This window comes from Melospiza melodia, chromosome 4, assembly GCF_035770615.1.
Source record: "Melospiza melodia melodia isolate bMelMel2 chromosome 4, bMelMel2.pri, whole genome shotgun sequence".
Classification (NCBI taxonomy): domain Eukaryota; kingdom Metazoa; phylum Chordata; class Aves; order Passeriformes; family Passerellidae; genus Melospiza; species Melospiza melodia.
In genome coordinates, this window is record NC_086197.1 from 52,829,458 (window position 1) to 52,844,093 (window position 14,636).

The 14,636-nt window shown below is 49.9% G+C and overlaps 1 long non-coding RNA gene across 1 annotated transcript; it reads right to left on the reverse strand.

Annotated features, from left to right (window-relative positions):
* Positions 1-1,881: 1,881 nt before the first annotated feature.
* On the reverse strand, positions 1,882-3,922 carry LOC134418048 (uncharacterized). Its single transcript, XR_010027664.1, has 3 exons — positions 3,764-3,922; positions 2,212-2,308; positions 1,882-2,099 (listed from the first exon to the last, which is right to left on the reverse strand). It is a non-coding gene; the product is annotated as an uncharacterized LOC134418048 (long non-coding RNA).
* Positions 3,923-14,636: the final 10,714 nt, after the last annotated feature.

A 14,636-nucleotide genomic window follows, 5' to 3' on the forward strand; every position in this document is an offset into this window, starting at 1 on the left:
GCTCACAGGATCCAGCCTTTGGTGACTATCAGACATAACACAGGCATGACCCAGAGCTCCTGTGCAATTATTGAGGCATCTCACAATGTGTGTTAACTCTGCACAGCACCTGGGGAAAACGTTTATCTCAGCTAAACAAGACACTTCTTGCACACCAGTGCTTGCATTCAGTGGGAGAATGTGCAGGAAAGCAGAAGGGCAATCCAGGACAAGAATATTTAGGCTACAATACAGAAACTGAAGCTGTCTCTGAGGCTGCAGCAGCTCTTTCTGGGGATGCAAACCTTCTCTGAAGGACTGGGAAATGCAGAGCACAAAAGGACTGAGGATTTTGTGTGGGAAACTGTGAGTGTGGTTTAAGAAAGGAAGAGTACGATTAGAGAACAACAGGCAGATTTTAAAGTCTCACCCACTCAGGAGCAAAAGAAGAAAATTATTTTTTAGAGGTAAGAACACAGGTTATAACAGTGGGACCCTGGAGATCACCAGGAGTCAGTGGGAGATGTGGCATGCAGCAGTCTCTTCAGGTGGATTAGACTTTGTAACACCATACTGACACTCAAGAATTTGTGTACTACCCTTTGAAACACTAAAGCAAGAGAGGAATTCCTCCCTCATCCCTCATCATCAATAAAATATTGTAACTAGAGCCTGTTGAAGGACAACCGAGAAAGGCAGGGCCACAAAAACACACATGGGCAGTAAAGGTCAAGCAATCAGCCTGCATTCAGTATTGGGTGTCTGCCTGCCACCCTGAGCTCTGCAGCTCAGAGCTACCCACAGGAAGCTGCCACAGAGACATTTACAATGTGGCTGAGGCTGGGATTTAGTGATGGGTTAGATGAAATCCAGGCAGCTGGAAGGGGTGGCCGCTCCCCACTCCATGCCTCATGCCAGAGAATGTCCTAATTCTCCTCTTCCCAGTGCCTTGGGTATATGGGTGGTGCCTTGCAAGGCTCCTGGGTGCTGCTGGAGAGGCGCTCACCCATGTGCATGCAAAGGCAGCAGCAACTGCAGCATGGCCAAGGCCAGAGCGAGAGCAGCCTCAGCAGTGACAGAGCTGAGCCACGGTGCAAACAAGTGCCCTGAGTGCAGCCCTCCCTCCTACAGACACACCAGCAGCCGTGCCCAGAGTCTGAAGGGAGCCAGCAACAATAAATAATTCCTCCTGCCTGAGCTGCTCCTTGAGGAAGAGGAGGCACTGGGCCTCAGCACACAGTGTACAGCTTAGCTGGGGGCTCTCAGCCTCCCAAAAAAAGAGTGGGAGACCCCATCACTACATAGTAAAATTGGGTGATACAGCTGCAAATTTCCTTCTCAGTCTGCTGGGCAGGCAATGGCCCTCAAGCTACCAGCACTTAATATGAGGCTGTGCATGTGTTTAAATTGGATTTGGAGGCAATGACAGCAGATCCTCCCCCACCCCATGATGCCTGTGCAGTTCTTTATGAGGGCTTCAAATGAACTGGATTAAGAAACTGGTCTGAGTTCGAAGTATGTGTTTATCTTTTGGAGAGTGTATTTTGAAGCCAGATAAATTCTGTGGTCTGATTTGTCACACAGCTGGACCAACACATGCTGGCAGGGGGGACGGGGAGGCAGAGCTACTTACGCAGGCATCCTTTGTGGAAGGAACTCCCGTGGAGCCATCCTCCAAAACCCCAGGCAGCACTGTCTAACTTGGGGGACAGCACATACAGATTAGGGTTTCCCTTTGCCTGAGTTTCATGGGGTGAAAAGAGAGAAAAAAGACACGTTTTCATTCCCTTTGCCTGTAAAACATCCTCTCATCCACAAAGCATGGAGCTTCTGTGAGATAAGAGCCCATGGGGAAGCCAAGATCTACCCCTCATTTTTATTGATGTTTACACTTGCCTTTTAATGAGCTCCAGCAGGTTCTCGCTTCCAGCTGCAGTTGGCCCTTTTCAAAGTTCAAGGTCTCATTTTGCATTATCGTTCCACCGCCAAGTGCACCCTTAGGGAGGAGAGGAACAACCAGGACTCCTTCTCTTCTGAGAAGCAGCACCAGTTTAAGCAGTCCCTAATCCAGTAGTGCTTTCTGTGCTCTGCTGGTTTTACCAGGAACTCCTGCAGGAAAACTGATCCCTCTGATAAGAAATACTTGGCAAAATAATCACAGTTTTCTTCAAGCAGATCAGCACTGAGCAGCAGTGAGCACCTGTGGCCTGGCTGCCCGAACAGAACACTTACTGCTCAGTTAGGGTGGGGTCTCTGTTCTGCATCTCTTCCCTGTTGTTTCCTTTGCTATGCTTGCAAACAAATCTTTTGCCTTGTCCGCTTCAGGGTCCTGCTGGCAAGACAACCACAGTGGTGGGGCTTGCTGCTGGCTGCAAGATACTGGCACAAAAATTACAAATACCGGAAGATTTCACCTCTGCTAAGAATCCCAGTCCAGTGGTTCCTTAGGCAGTGGTGCAGGTGTAACATGGCATCCCTGCCAAATGCTCAGCCTGGCCAGCCCTTCCAGCTCTTTGGGGTCTGGGGTTGCATATACACATGTCCCAGTCTGGGCACGTTTGGAAAGCTCACCTCTAACCATCTTTCATACACAGGATTAATGGACAACTATCTCATCTAGCCTCTTCCCCCAACAACACTAGTGGCAGGGGCCCAGAGAAAGTGTAAGAAGCAGGAACAGCTCTATTCTATCACAGCAGCTTGAGGCTAAAGGACTTCCCAAGGTTATATTTGCAAGCTTCATTTAACAGCCATAGGCAAAATTCTTAATAATTTTTATTAATCCTCTTACTCAAATGCTCCTCAAAATATACTTCAGACATGGCTGCAGCCTTAGTAGGTCAACCTGCTGATTTGGTGATTTTGCAGAAGATCAGCCAATGCACAAAGACAAAAAAATCTGATAATCACTTTCTAACCATTCACAAACAGCTTTAAGGCATGCTTATCAAAATAAAACCCAAACCAGCAACAAAAATGAAGCTCCATTACCCTCAAAGATCTCTGCACATGCAGGGCTCCCATCTCTCATGCCTTTTTAATTGCGAGTTCCCCAAACACCACGGTTTTATTTTTTGATCTTCCTCCTCCTGCTAAGTGCTCCAGTGTTGGTGGCACAGCTGGTCGGATCCAGCTGGTCTGTGGCAGCATCTGTCTGGAAATTGCTTCTCTTAGCCTGCGGTCCTTTTATTTCCTTCCCCATCAGCTGCAGCAGAGATTTCACTCCACATGGTGAATTTCACTCTGCTCCAAATGAATTCATGCTTCTTCTCTGTGTTTCTGTGCAAATTTTGTGACTTGTCTATGAGTTTACAGCAAGGCCCAAATTACACTGGATTTATTATCCTCCTGAGCAAAAGGCCAGCATTTATCTGCTGCTCTTGTAGACCTGCTGCTCATGGAGCTGAGAGAGGTACACTGGCCTCCGCAGAAAGACATACAGGGCCTCACCTACTTACTGGGGCAGAGAGGGTCCAAATCATAAACAAAAAACAGACAAGGGCACACTGGGACCACAGATCAAAAAGTCAGGAAAAGAAATGGGACTGCAGATAGACCAGACAAAACAGGCAGACCTTTTGTGTCAAAAACGTGTAGTACAAATGTCTCATCCGTGAGCACAGTCTGGGCTGAGAGAGAATCTTTGGACAGGAGAGGAATTCAGATGGAAACTCAGATGGAAATGTGGTAAGTTTTTACTTGTTTGGTTTTTTAAACAAACTAAAAAGACTGACTTGAACAAAGTGAGAGGAAAGCAGGAAAGTGAAGTCCTGGCCAGTCTTACCTGCAAGGACTGAGTGTGGGAAGTCATTGATTCCATATCTGCTGCTCCCTTTTTGTGGGTCCTGCTTTCTGGTGTGCCATTTTGCAGACAGAGTTGTGCCTCTCACCTGGAGAGTGATAAGCACAACACCAGGGCACTCCAGGTGCTGGCTCTGCAGCTCAGGCTCCCCCTCTTGGCCTAATTCACATGAGTATTTAATACAGGAGTTATGAACCCTCTCATTAGGATGAGGCCAGCAGAGGTTCAGGGCTGCTGGCAGGCCCAGCAGCTACCAGGCTCTACACAAAGCACACAAAGCAGAGGGAAATGCCCACAAGAGGGAGAGTTGGTGCCACTCTCCACAGTGATTCTGTGCAAACAGCACTTCCCAGCCTAGCAACTGTAAGAGCCCGTTCCCCTTGCTCCACTTCTCCCAACAGAAATGTTTTCCTCTCCTGGAGATTCCCTTTTCCATGGTATTTCCCATCCTCCTCTTTCACCACATGACTGGTATTTCATCTTGTTTGTGTGGGGTGAGCCCAAAGGCCCCATCGTGTGGGTGCCTGACGTGCTGCCATCGGAAAGACACCGAGATCTTCTGCTCCCCTTTCCTCCCACTCACATTGTGCTGTGCTGGGAGGGCACCCCTGCACCAGCCTCAGCACAGGCAGCTCCCCCTCCTGCCCAGCTCATCACTCAGAGGTGGCACCCCTGGTCTCTACCCTGCATGGGCACACATGGAAAATTCCATTCCTGCTGGGCTCTGCTCAGCCTCAACACTCCAAGCCTAAAGCAGGTTCCACTGGGGCATGGGATTTTCAATCCATTTTCCAAAAACAGTTGATGGCTACCAGCAACAGGATCCTAGAAGGCTCTGAGCTTCTGCAGGGCAAAGCTTAATGTGAGGAAGTAGCAGAAAGCCCCGGTGATGTGGAAATAGCCACTCTGCAAGCCTCTATGGCTGGAAGTGCTCCATGGTGCTGGAAAAGCATGAGCACCAGCAGACTTTTCTTGTGGGATCATTCCACCAGCTCCACAAACAGCATTCCTATGCTCCCAAGTCCAGAAACTTTCCAGAGACATTCTGATGATTTTGGCTGGTGATTCAGCAGGAACTGTAACACAGCTCATAGCATTCCTGGGGCATTTTCCTAACCTGAAACCTTGGAGAAATGCCTTCAGAGGAGATCCACATGAACCACATCACCAAAATCACCACAGGACCCCCAAGCATGGCATATCTTGGCCACCATGAGCCTCCAGCTGCCAGAACAAAGCAGGCTAACTGGCTCTCTCTGCAGAGAGGGATTTTCTGCCTGAGGGAGAAGGTCATGGGCACTTCTTCTGAAGCACGTGTGTGCTGGCATAAATGTGTCAGGCATTGCACACAAAGCTGACCTGGAAAGCAGCATTGACACAAAATCACAGGAGCCCCTAAGGCTGGTCAGTGGCCAGGGAGCTCACCACAGTGGTGAGCATGGTCCATATCCCAGCTGGGGGCACTGGGCAGGGAGGCCAAGGAAATTTATCAGCACACCCTCAGGATCTGCCTTGCAGGGCATCCACACTGCTGTGCAAGATGGTGCACATTGACAGGGAGGAATGAAATGCTAAAAGGAGAGAAATGCCCCCAAGATGATCCAAGGGATGGAGCACCTCTCCTATGAGGAAAGGCTGAGATTAGAGTTTGGTCAGCCTGGAGTGGAGAAGGCCTAGGGTGACCTAACAATATCCTTGCAGTACCTGAAGGGAGCCTACATGTAAGATGGGGAGAAACTTTTTGCAAGGGCTCATAGTGACATGGGGGGGAATAGATTTAAAGTGAAAGAGTAGGTTTAGATTAGATATCAGGAAAAACTCCTTACTGTGAGGGAGTGAGGCACTGGAACAGTGCCCAGAGAACTTGTGGATGCCACATCCCTGGAAGTGTTCAAGGCCAGGTTGGATGAAGCTCTGAGTAACCTGGTCTAGTGGAAGGTATCTCTGCCCAGGGGAGCTGGAACTCCATTATCTTTAAGGGCCCTTCCAACCCAAACCATTCCTTGACTTTAGAATTCTAAGCCAGCCTATTGTAAGTAGAAAATTTATTCATTCACTTCCAAATTTTAGCTCTAGGACTGGGCTCATGAGCTCATGTACCCAGTTAACTTTTTAGAGCAGCTTATGATGGTCCAGCATGTGCAGAAACGCACAGTGTGAAGAGCCAGCACCTAATCCCAGCTCCTGCAGTGGATCAGAGCATCTCGCTCAGCACTCCCTGCTCAGAGAGGGCTACCTGAGCAGATACAATGAGACAGCAGTGTGAGCAGGGGCTTAGAAAATACAACTGACTACTGCAAGCAGCATGATTTTACTTGGCTTTAGGGATGGTGACAGGAGATAACATAGCCAAAAGGCATCAGAGGTGAGAAGACAAAGCAGAAAGAGAAGGGCCACCCCTTAGCAGGGGTGAGGTTATTTACACAACAGCCAGTGGATATGTGTCTTATTTATATAGGATAAGAAGAATGAAAATAGGGTTATCTTATGTTGAGTGAGATCATTTAATAGTACACAATTACTTCATACAGATTTAGCTAGAAGTAATTAAAAGTAAGGTTATGCTCTGAGGCAGAGTTCCCCTGCTACTGAATTCAGGTCCAGTGGGAAGTTCACATTTGCAGCCACTCACAAAATCAAATCCCTAAACTTCAGACATTTCCCCCAGCAGCTAAACTGTTGTGTCCTTTGAAGTTATATTTTAGGTTTAAATTTCAATCTTTATCCTCCTTTCTTATCTTTCTTTCTAGTTGGAAATCCAGAGGCAGCTTCCATCTGCTGATCTGAGTGCCCTGGTGCAGGGGAGCAGGATCTCCTGCTCCCCCAGCCGGGCAGCCTCAGGCAGCCAGGATGCAGCCGTGTCACAGAGTCTTGCTCCCTGCCCTCATGCAGGGGTTCAGAAGCATACTGAGGATAGGAAGGAGATCTGCCTTGGGAGTGGAGCTTGGAAATGTTATGTCTTCATCTGAAGGCAGAATCAAACCGTGTAGACCCCTGATGCAACACAATGCCAGGGTGTCAGGAGGCTTTTGGCTTGCCAGGAACCCAGAAGAAATATTTTCAGCCTGAGTGAGGTTGATGTAAATATTTTCTTTCTTTTTTCTTCCCTCTGAACTCACAGGTGAACCAGAAGCCACGGGTTTGCCACCTTGGAAATAAATTTACAACATCAGCAAATGCTTTTTGAGTGCCCCAGTGAAGTAAGCAACTTGCTCCTTCCTTTCTGTTTTCACCCACATGTGACTGCATGAGCCCTCTGTCTCTGCAAGAGCACGACTTTTACTGCTCTGGCAGCAGAAAAAGATGAAACCACATCTGCCCCAGTTCTCCATCGTTTTTCATCCCTGCACAGCACACATGGGATGTGCCTTGGACCGGGGGGCTGTGTCAGGTAAGAACTGCCACATCACAGCTGCATTGCACCCACCCTGGCAGGACCCAGACAGCATCCTGGGGCAGGGCATTGATGGCTCCAGGGAGCCATCGAGGGGACAGCTGGGGACACCATCGAGGAGAGCTGTCAGGTGGGGACAGCGTGGGCTGAAGACTTTTCCCTCACCTCCACGCACACAGCTGCAATATCCCCAGCATGTCCTGGCACAGAAACTAATAAGAGCAGATTTTCGCAGTGATGAACACAGGGGAAAGGAGACACAGAGGGACATTTTGTGAAGGCTAAACACCCACACCAGCTTTGCAGAAGTTGTTTTGCTTTCCACCTGCTTATTCCCACCCACTTAGGCAACTTAATACTGACTTTTCATTCAAATTTTTTTTTTTAAAAGCATTTGAAACAAAATGAGCTAATTACAGAGTAAATATTTAGCTTGAAATGAGCAGACAGATATTCAAAGCCCATTTCTGACATGACAGATGATCTGAAAGGAGCTATGCTGCAGGCATTGTGTGCCGATCAAACCCAATTTAAAAATACAAGGCATAGAAGCAAAAATAGACATGACCCCAAGCACAAACATCCCCACACAGGCAAATGTCTCCTGTAAACTGCCATGGGGGATTTCATGGCAGCTGAACCTGGAGGCACTGGAACTGCATCACCCACCTCTGAGGGTGCTGCCGTGATAAACCTGTGTGAACAGCACTGAAGCAACACACAAACATTGCCCTGGCAGGGCTCACCCAGCTGCTCCAGGTTTGGGACCCCAGCATGGGCCCTACATTTCCTGAAGACCTAAGGGAAATTCCTGTCCCCTTATGCAGATGACCTAACTTCCAGCTCTTGGTATGCTTGGTGGAACCTCAGTGACTCTTGCTACCTTTGCCACACCTAAATTATTGTGACATTCAGCTGACAGGTGGGAGCCAGGTAATGTGGGAAAAGTAACCTTTTCACCCTTAAGTGCTGAGGAGCTCATATCCAAGCAGTCACACCCCAGACGTGCTGAGGAGCAGAGAGATGCAGGAGGAGCTGCATCTGCTTAGCATCTCCAGCTCCAAGCCCACAGAGCACACTCAGAGATCAACCTTTTCCCAAAGCTTTGGCTCAAACCCTGGTGCTCCTGGAGCAGCCCTGAGCTTGCAGCAGAAGTGGACACAGACCTGAGTCCAACTTTGGTGAGCGGGATTGAGAAACAGGAACTCCACAGCCACACACCACCCACAAAATGGGTGTGGATGGGTGGAGCCTGTGCTGTCCTAAAGGAGTGGAGGGTTATTACCAGATGTGGGTATGGCCCCACATGGGAGATGCAGCTGGACCTCCAGGACCTGGGGCAGCCTGGAGAGGAGAAGTATGAGAGACCTTACTACCGACACTTCACATGTGGGAAACCAGCAGGGCATTCATGGGATTAGATGCAGAAGGAAAATCTTCAAGGCAGTAGCTCTGGGACAGGAAAAATGAGGAAAATCACACAGTATCCCTGAGTGGCTGTGCCCACATCCTGGGGGATGCACTGGCTAAGGAAGGCAGGGTCTCTACCAGGTCATCCCAATGTCTAATGACCCAGGTATTTTGAAATCAGAAACACAAGCAGCTGCAGTGAGGGCAGTGAAAACATGGACATGATGTGGCTCCTGGCAGAATCGTTCCCTAGTGCACAAATACTAATGAAGACAACTTCAAGATGAGGTGCTAGTCTGGTTCTTCAAACTCAGGGCTGAGCAGAAGGCACCAAAGTGGTCTTGTGGGCAGAAGGAAATGATGGCCCTGCCCAGAGGATGCAGCCCATCAGTCCTTCCACACCAGCCTCCTGCCTCTTCCCCTTGGCTGTCACTAAGGCTAACAGCCATCCCTGCTATCCCGTGCCTGAGGTTTGGGATGAAACTTCACAGATGAGACTTCCTCCTGTTCCCTCCAGGAAGCCCCAGTGCCAGGGCTACTCCATCACCCTGGCCAGGCTGTGTGGTCCCTTCACCTTTTGGTCAACCCTTTGACCCAATTTTTAGCATTAGCACCATGCTGACAATCCTTTGGTCCTTCAGATTTCCCACCCAGGAGCTTGGTTTTTTTGCAGGAAGCAGCTGTACAATCAGACCACCAGTGGGCTGGGTCTGAGACTGGGTCCTGGGTTTGCTGCTCTTCACTGGTCAGTGACATCTGCAAGGTGAGAGAGAAGAAGCCAGTCCTGTCCCTGGTGTGGCCACAGACCCTCAGCACTGCAGCACAGCTCTGGCTCTGGAAATGGCCTTCCTGCACATGGAGAGCCAGGAGGTGCCTGGGATATCCCAGACCCAGGCGCCTCGCTGTGGCTTTGGGAGGTGAGGGCTGGTAACTCCCAAGCTCTGAAGCCTCTCTGAGTTGTTTGTGGAAACACTAGTCAAAGAAAAGAGGTGCTAAAAAATAAACTATAAAATGGAGTAATAACTGTCCTGGGTAGAGGAATCTCAGAAATGTCATGGCCTTGACTGCCCTGGTGGGTAAGACAGCTCTGGGTATTCACAGCCCTGCTGAGTCCTGGGAGGCCAGCTAGACTTGGCTTTATTGGCCCTGGTTCTTCTTTTAATTTTATCCAAATGGCCAGACTACTGAGGTACCATTCAAAATGTGCCTTTCTGCTTTTTCTGCCTTGCATCACCCTGTGTGCTCAAGCCCTGTTGTTCCCGTGGGTCATTCCTTTGGGCACATTCATGGCTCTTGGTTTCTCTGACTTAGAAGATGAGATGGCAACTTTTAAAAGCATTTGTATTTTCCCCAATGCCTGGAGTGAAACTGAGGCCAGAAACATTTTTGGGCATGAAATATGCCTCTGAGCATGTTAGGATTTTGTTTCATGAGGATTTCTTGGCTTCCAGAAGGTAGAAGCAAAGGATTTGGAAAAAGATAACTTCTGTTCTGCAGCACTCCCTGAGCAGCCACCTACCACCAAGCCAATCAGTCAGGGCAGCATAGCGGAGCTCAAAGCTTGGGACATGGTTGTTTGCAAAGCAGAAAAGACAAGATTCATCCACTGCCTCTTCTCTCCTCCTGGCAACCCTCATTGTATTTTGGGCACAGATGCTCAGACTCAGTGCTGGTAACTGTTCTAGAAACATGCAGCCCCAGGAGACCGATGGAGCTGCAGTGGCAGGGAGGGAATGACGTGGATACACATGGTGAGCAAAATCTCCAGGGGTCACATCAGAGATATACTGTACCCAGACCCAGCTCTTATTCAGGACACACTTCCTGCACACGCAGGACTGCTGAGATCTCAGCCTTGGCAATGCCTATAAGGATGCTCCTCTTCCTCTAGAGCCTCCTAGCTGTGAGGATCCCCTGCAAGGGGACAGGAAGTCATAAAAAGGGACAAGATGATCCCTTTTCACATACAATGAAAACATACAACAATATTTCACATTTTCCCAAAGGAAACCAGAGTTAAAATCCACCATGCAGCTGTGCAGCTCCAAGTAGACCTGGACACTGCTACATCACAGGGACAAAGTGGCTCCTGGCTCTGCACCACGGCCACACAGTACATGTCCCTGGTGCCATCAGTCACCAGCAGGGAGAGGGATGCTCAGCCAAGGCGTTCCTCAAAGGACCCCTTTGTTTTTGTCGAGATGTTTAGTTTCAGGGCATGATGAGGGCATGCCAGAGACAGGCAGGGCTGCAGAGTATTGAGTTTTCTAAATGCACAGAACTCCCCAGTTCCCCCTGCAGTGCCAGATCACACCTGGCCTGCAAATCACAGTGAGGTTTGTGCAGCTGCTGGGATGTCCCACCTGAGACACCTCTCAGGGTGCTGTCATGGCTCTAAGCACCTCAGGCCATTGCTGGGAGCCACTAATGGTCACCACTCCCACAATCTGGGAAGCTCTGGCCAGGCGCAAATGTGTTCAGCCCCTGGAGGGCTATTTGGCTTTACTTTCATATTCTTTGTTTTGAAGGCACCATTCCTCAGTGGAATGCAACATACTTGAGAGCTTGAAGGCTCCAGGATCAGAGGAAAATCAGGAGGTCTGGCATCCCATGCCTGGGGTTATTTAGGACCCTCCTTGCTACTGGGGATGCCTTACAGCTGCTGCCTGCATGCTGGTCTTTGGGGGGACAACCAGAGCAAGCTCCCTTAGCTCTGTGTAGGAGGTTTCTGCCCAGTTTTGGTGTGAGGACACTGGCTGATGGTTAGGAGGCCTTTCATGGTCCCCACAGCTCATGGATAACGCTGGGGGCCAGTGACTTGCCAGCACAGGCCCCAGTGCTGCTGACAGGTACCTGACTCATGCTGCTGCTGACAGGTACCAAATCCATAGTGCAAGAGGTATTTGATGTAAGGAGCCTTTGGGAATGGGGTTTTCCCCTCAACCCTGCAGTAACTCCAGGTATTTGCTCTTTTCAAGTCAAAGCTATCTGAGAGCCCAGAGCTGACGAGATATTTTGCACAGTTGCTCAGTGACCCGAATTGCTGAGCCGGGCTCTGCCTGCCTCCCCTCCAGAGCTAATGACCCTCTCAACCACAGCAGGACCTGGATCCACACCAGGGATGAGTCGGCTTCACCACAGCTGTCATCTCCAATGCTTCAAGGCTGTCTCACCCAATGTGACCCTGTGAAGTGTGTCAGACTCACCTCTCCAGACCTCTGGATACACCAGCTCTCAGCTCAGCACTGCTCACATCACACTGTTAGTGGGGAGCAAGCGGGTCATTTCTGTTCCTTTACCACAAACCCCATTGCAGACCCCCAGAGAAGAAATAAGAGTGTTACCCCTGGGTCACAGCTCTGAAGCCAGCTCACCCCTCACCCTCAAGGCCACTGTGCAAGTTCAGCACACTCCAGCTTTTCCCCAATTCTGACTTTTTCATTTTGTCCCCAAACTTTTCAATCAGCCCTCCACAACACCCCTGTGCAAAGCTTTGCACGGATGGCACCAATTCTTCTTTTTCCTGTCTCACCTTCAAGCCCTGCAGCTGAGTGGGACCAGCAGGGCAGGCAGCACACCCACATTCCCATTGGGGCGAGCCAAAGTCCCTCCCCAGCCCCTTGTGCCGTGGGCAGAGGCATCCGCAGCTGCCCTGCACTGGGGGAGAGCGCGGGGACAGCCAGCGGCATCGCGCCCACGTGAGCCGCTCTGGGCCAGGAGCAAGGAGCTATTTCTGGAGAAGCGCTTCTCGTGGAGCAGAAGCAGCAGAACTCAGAAGCACTGACCGAAAAAGAAAGGCCCTGGTGTTTTGAGCAGGAAGCGAGGTTTCCCAGCCTCCCGCCGGGAAGGACGGGAGACATCCTTGCAAAAATAAGAGAGGACTGCGGCGCTCTGTGGCAGCAGGGCTCCAGAGGAGCTCAAAGGCTACTTCAGCAAGACCGTAAACACGCCAGATCTGCTGCTGTTGCAGAGCTCCGTGAAATCGGCAATGTCTGAGCAGAGTTCAGCTGGAGAGCGCTGGTGCTATAAAAAACAAAGTGACTTTGGGCTTTGACGCTTCCTCCTGACACACAAAAAGGTGATTTGTGATTCAAAAGACAAGGAATTTATCATCAAAAGGAGCTGGGACAGAGCTCAGTGTTTACACATGGAAGAACAAGACAGGCAGCAAGAGCAGATATATTTATACTCATCCATTAATAAAAGAAGCCAAGTCAACCATACCTTTGTGCTAAAGTTAGAGCACAGCACTCTGCATGTCCTTAAAAAGGCAAGAAAGTTTCCACAAACTGGGACAGCTGCTCCCAGTGCCGGCTCTGTGCATCTCCTCCTTGGCACTCTGGCATCGGTGTGCTGCAGCAGGAAAGGGGCCAAGCATGGCGAGGCTTCTCCAAGTGGGAAGGCTGACTCCTAGAGTCTGGTCATGGGCTGGTGGCCACTGCATCTCAGGAGCCAAACAGTCCCTGCTGCACTGTCAGAGACCTGCAGGAGATGACTGCCTCTTGCCAGAAACAAAACTCCTCCAGTATACTTTCAGCTCTAGTACTCTCATTGCTTTCCTGGTTATGGGGCTCACACAAGCCAGGAGCTTTCTCCTCTGCTGCAGGTGGAATGGGGGAATGCTGGGCTTGGCACGCTCAGGCTAGCTCTGTGGGCAAGGAACCGGTTTGTGGGGAAAAGCAAAGGGAAGAGAAGCAGCACTCAAGGGTTCCAGGTTTGGGCCAAAGGGTCAGTGCAAGGCCAAGGTGGACAGAGAGCACCCAGGACAGAGGATGGTCCATCTCCAGTGAAGTCAGCAATAGGGCTGGATAATGCAAGTCACTGGAAGGTCCTGGGTTAGTATTTGGCATTCCTTAACCCACAGCTACAGTTGGAGTTGCCTGGCTTCACCTGCCGTGTGCTGGGGAATGTTACACCAATTGGCAGGAAAGACACAGAAAGTCAGCTCTCTGTTCCTTGGGAGGTGCTTCTAGAAAGCAATCAATTATCCTTCCTGACAAGTAACAGATGAGCTCTCACAGCTGTTTTCCTGTTTCCCTTCTCTTCCCCCACCCAGTTCCAGCCCTCAAACCATGCTGGAAGCAGCAGGAGCCAGCACTGGATATGCTATGCCAGAAACGATAGCGTTTCAAGCAAACTGAGAGCAATCACAAAAAATACATCTTGTCTAAATCAAAGTTAAGCACATTGCAGTTTTTCTTCTCCACACCCCAGTGAAACAGCTGCAAGCAACACGCAAGGCCGGCTGCACAGGGCAGGAAACAGCTGCAGCACACAGCGGAGCAGGGGTCACCTCTCACCTCCCAGGACACTGAAGTTGTTGGCACTGCAGAATGCATTTCCCCTCTGAACTCACACAGAAGATGCTACAGTTACATGAACTTGACTGACCTTTGAGCAAGTCATAGCACTAGATGGCCTCCACCCAACTAGATCTCTTCCAACCCAAATTATTCTACAACTTTGCAATTTTCTGCATAAAGACAGAAAGAGGGCATGGAAATAACTCTTCCTCCCACACCAGCTACTAAGCTAAGCTCTCCTATCAAAGGGATGCTCAGGCTGCTGTCTCTGAGCCAGTACAGTCAATAGAAGTCCAGTGGCAAAATCCTGACAAGAAGTCAGCTTTGCTGCTGGCACAGGGATCAGGACTTCTTCCTCAGCTTTTGGGTCAAATCTCCTGATGCAGCTTGTCAGTGCCAGCCTAAGATGCAGCCTTAGCTGTCACACTAACCTCACCCTTGAGCTCTTCTGCAAGTTCAGTTTGAATTCATAAATCATTTCAATATGATCCAAATGCTTTCCAGCAAATGTTACCATTTACTGACTCCATCCCACCCTGCAGCAGACAGGCACAGCTGTGTGGCACCGACGTTCTCACTTGGCAGCCACACTGGTGGACCCGTACCAAGCCCCCTGGTACAGAGTCCATGCCAGGGCTATTGCCAAACCCTCTGCCCAGGTCCTTCCAGATGACAGGGGCACTGTCACTCAGGTGATGCTACCTACACACACAGAAACAAGCACCATGGCCCACGATCAGCTGTGACT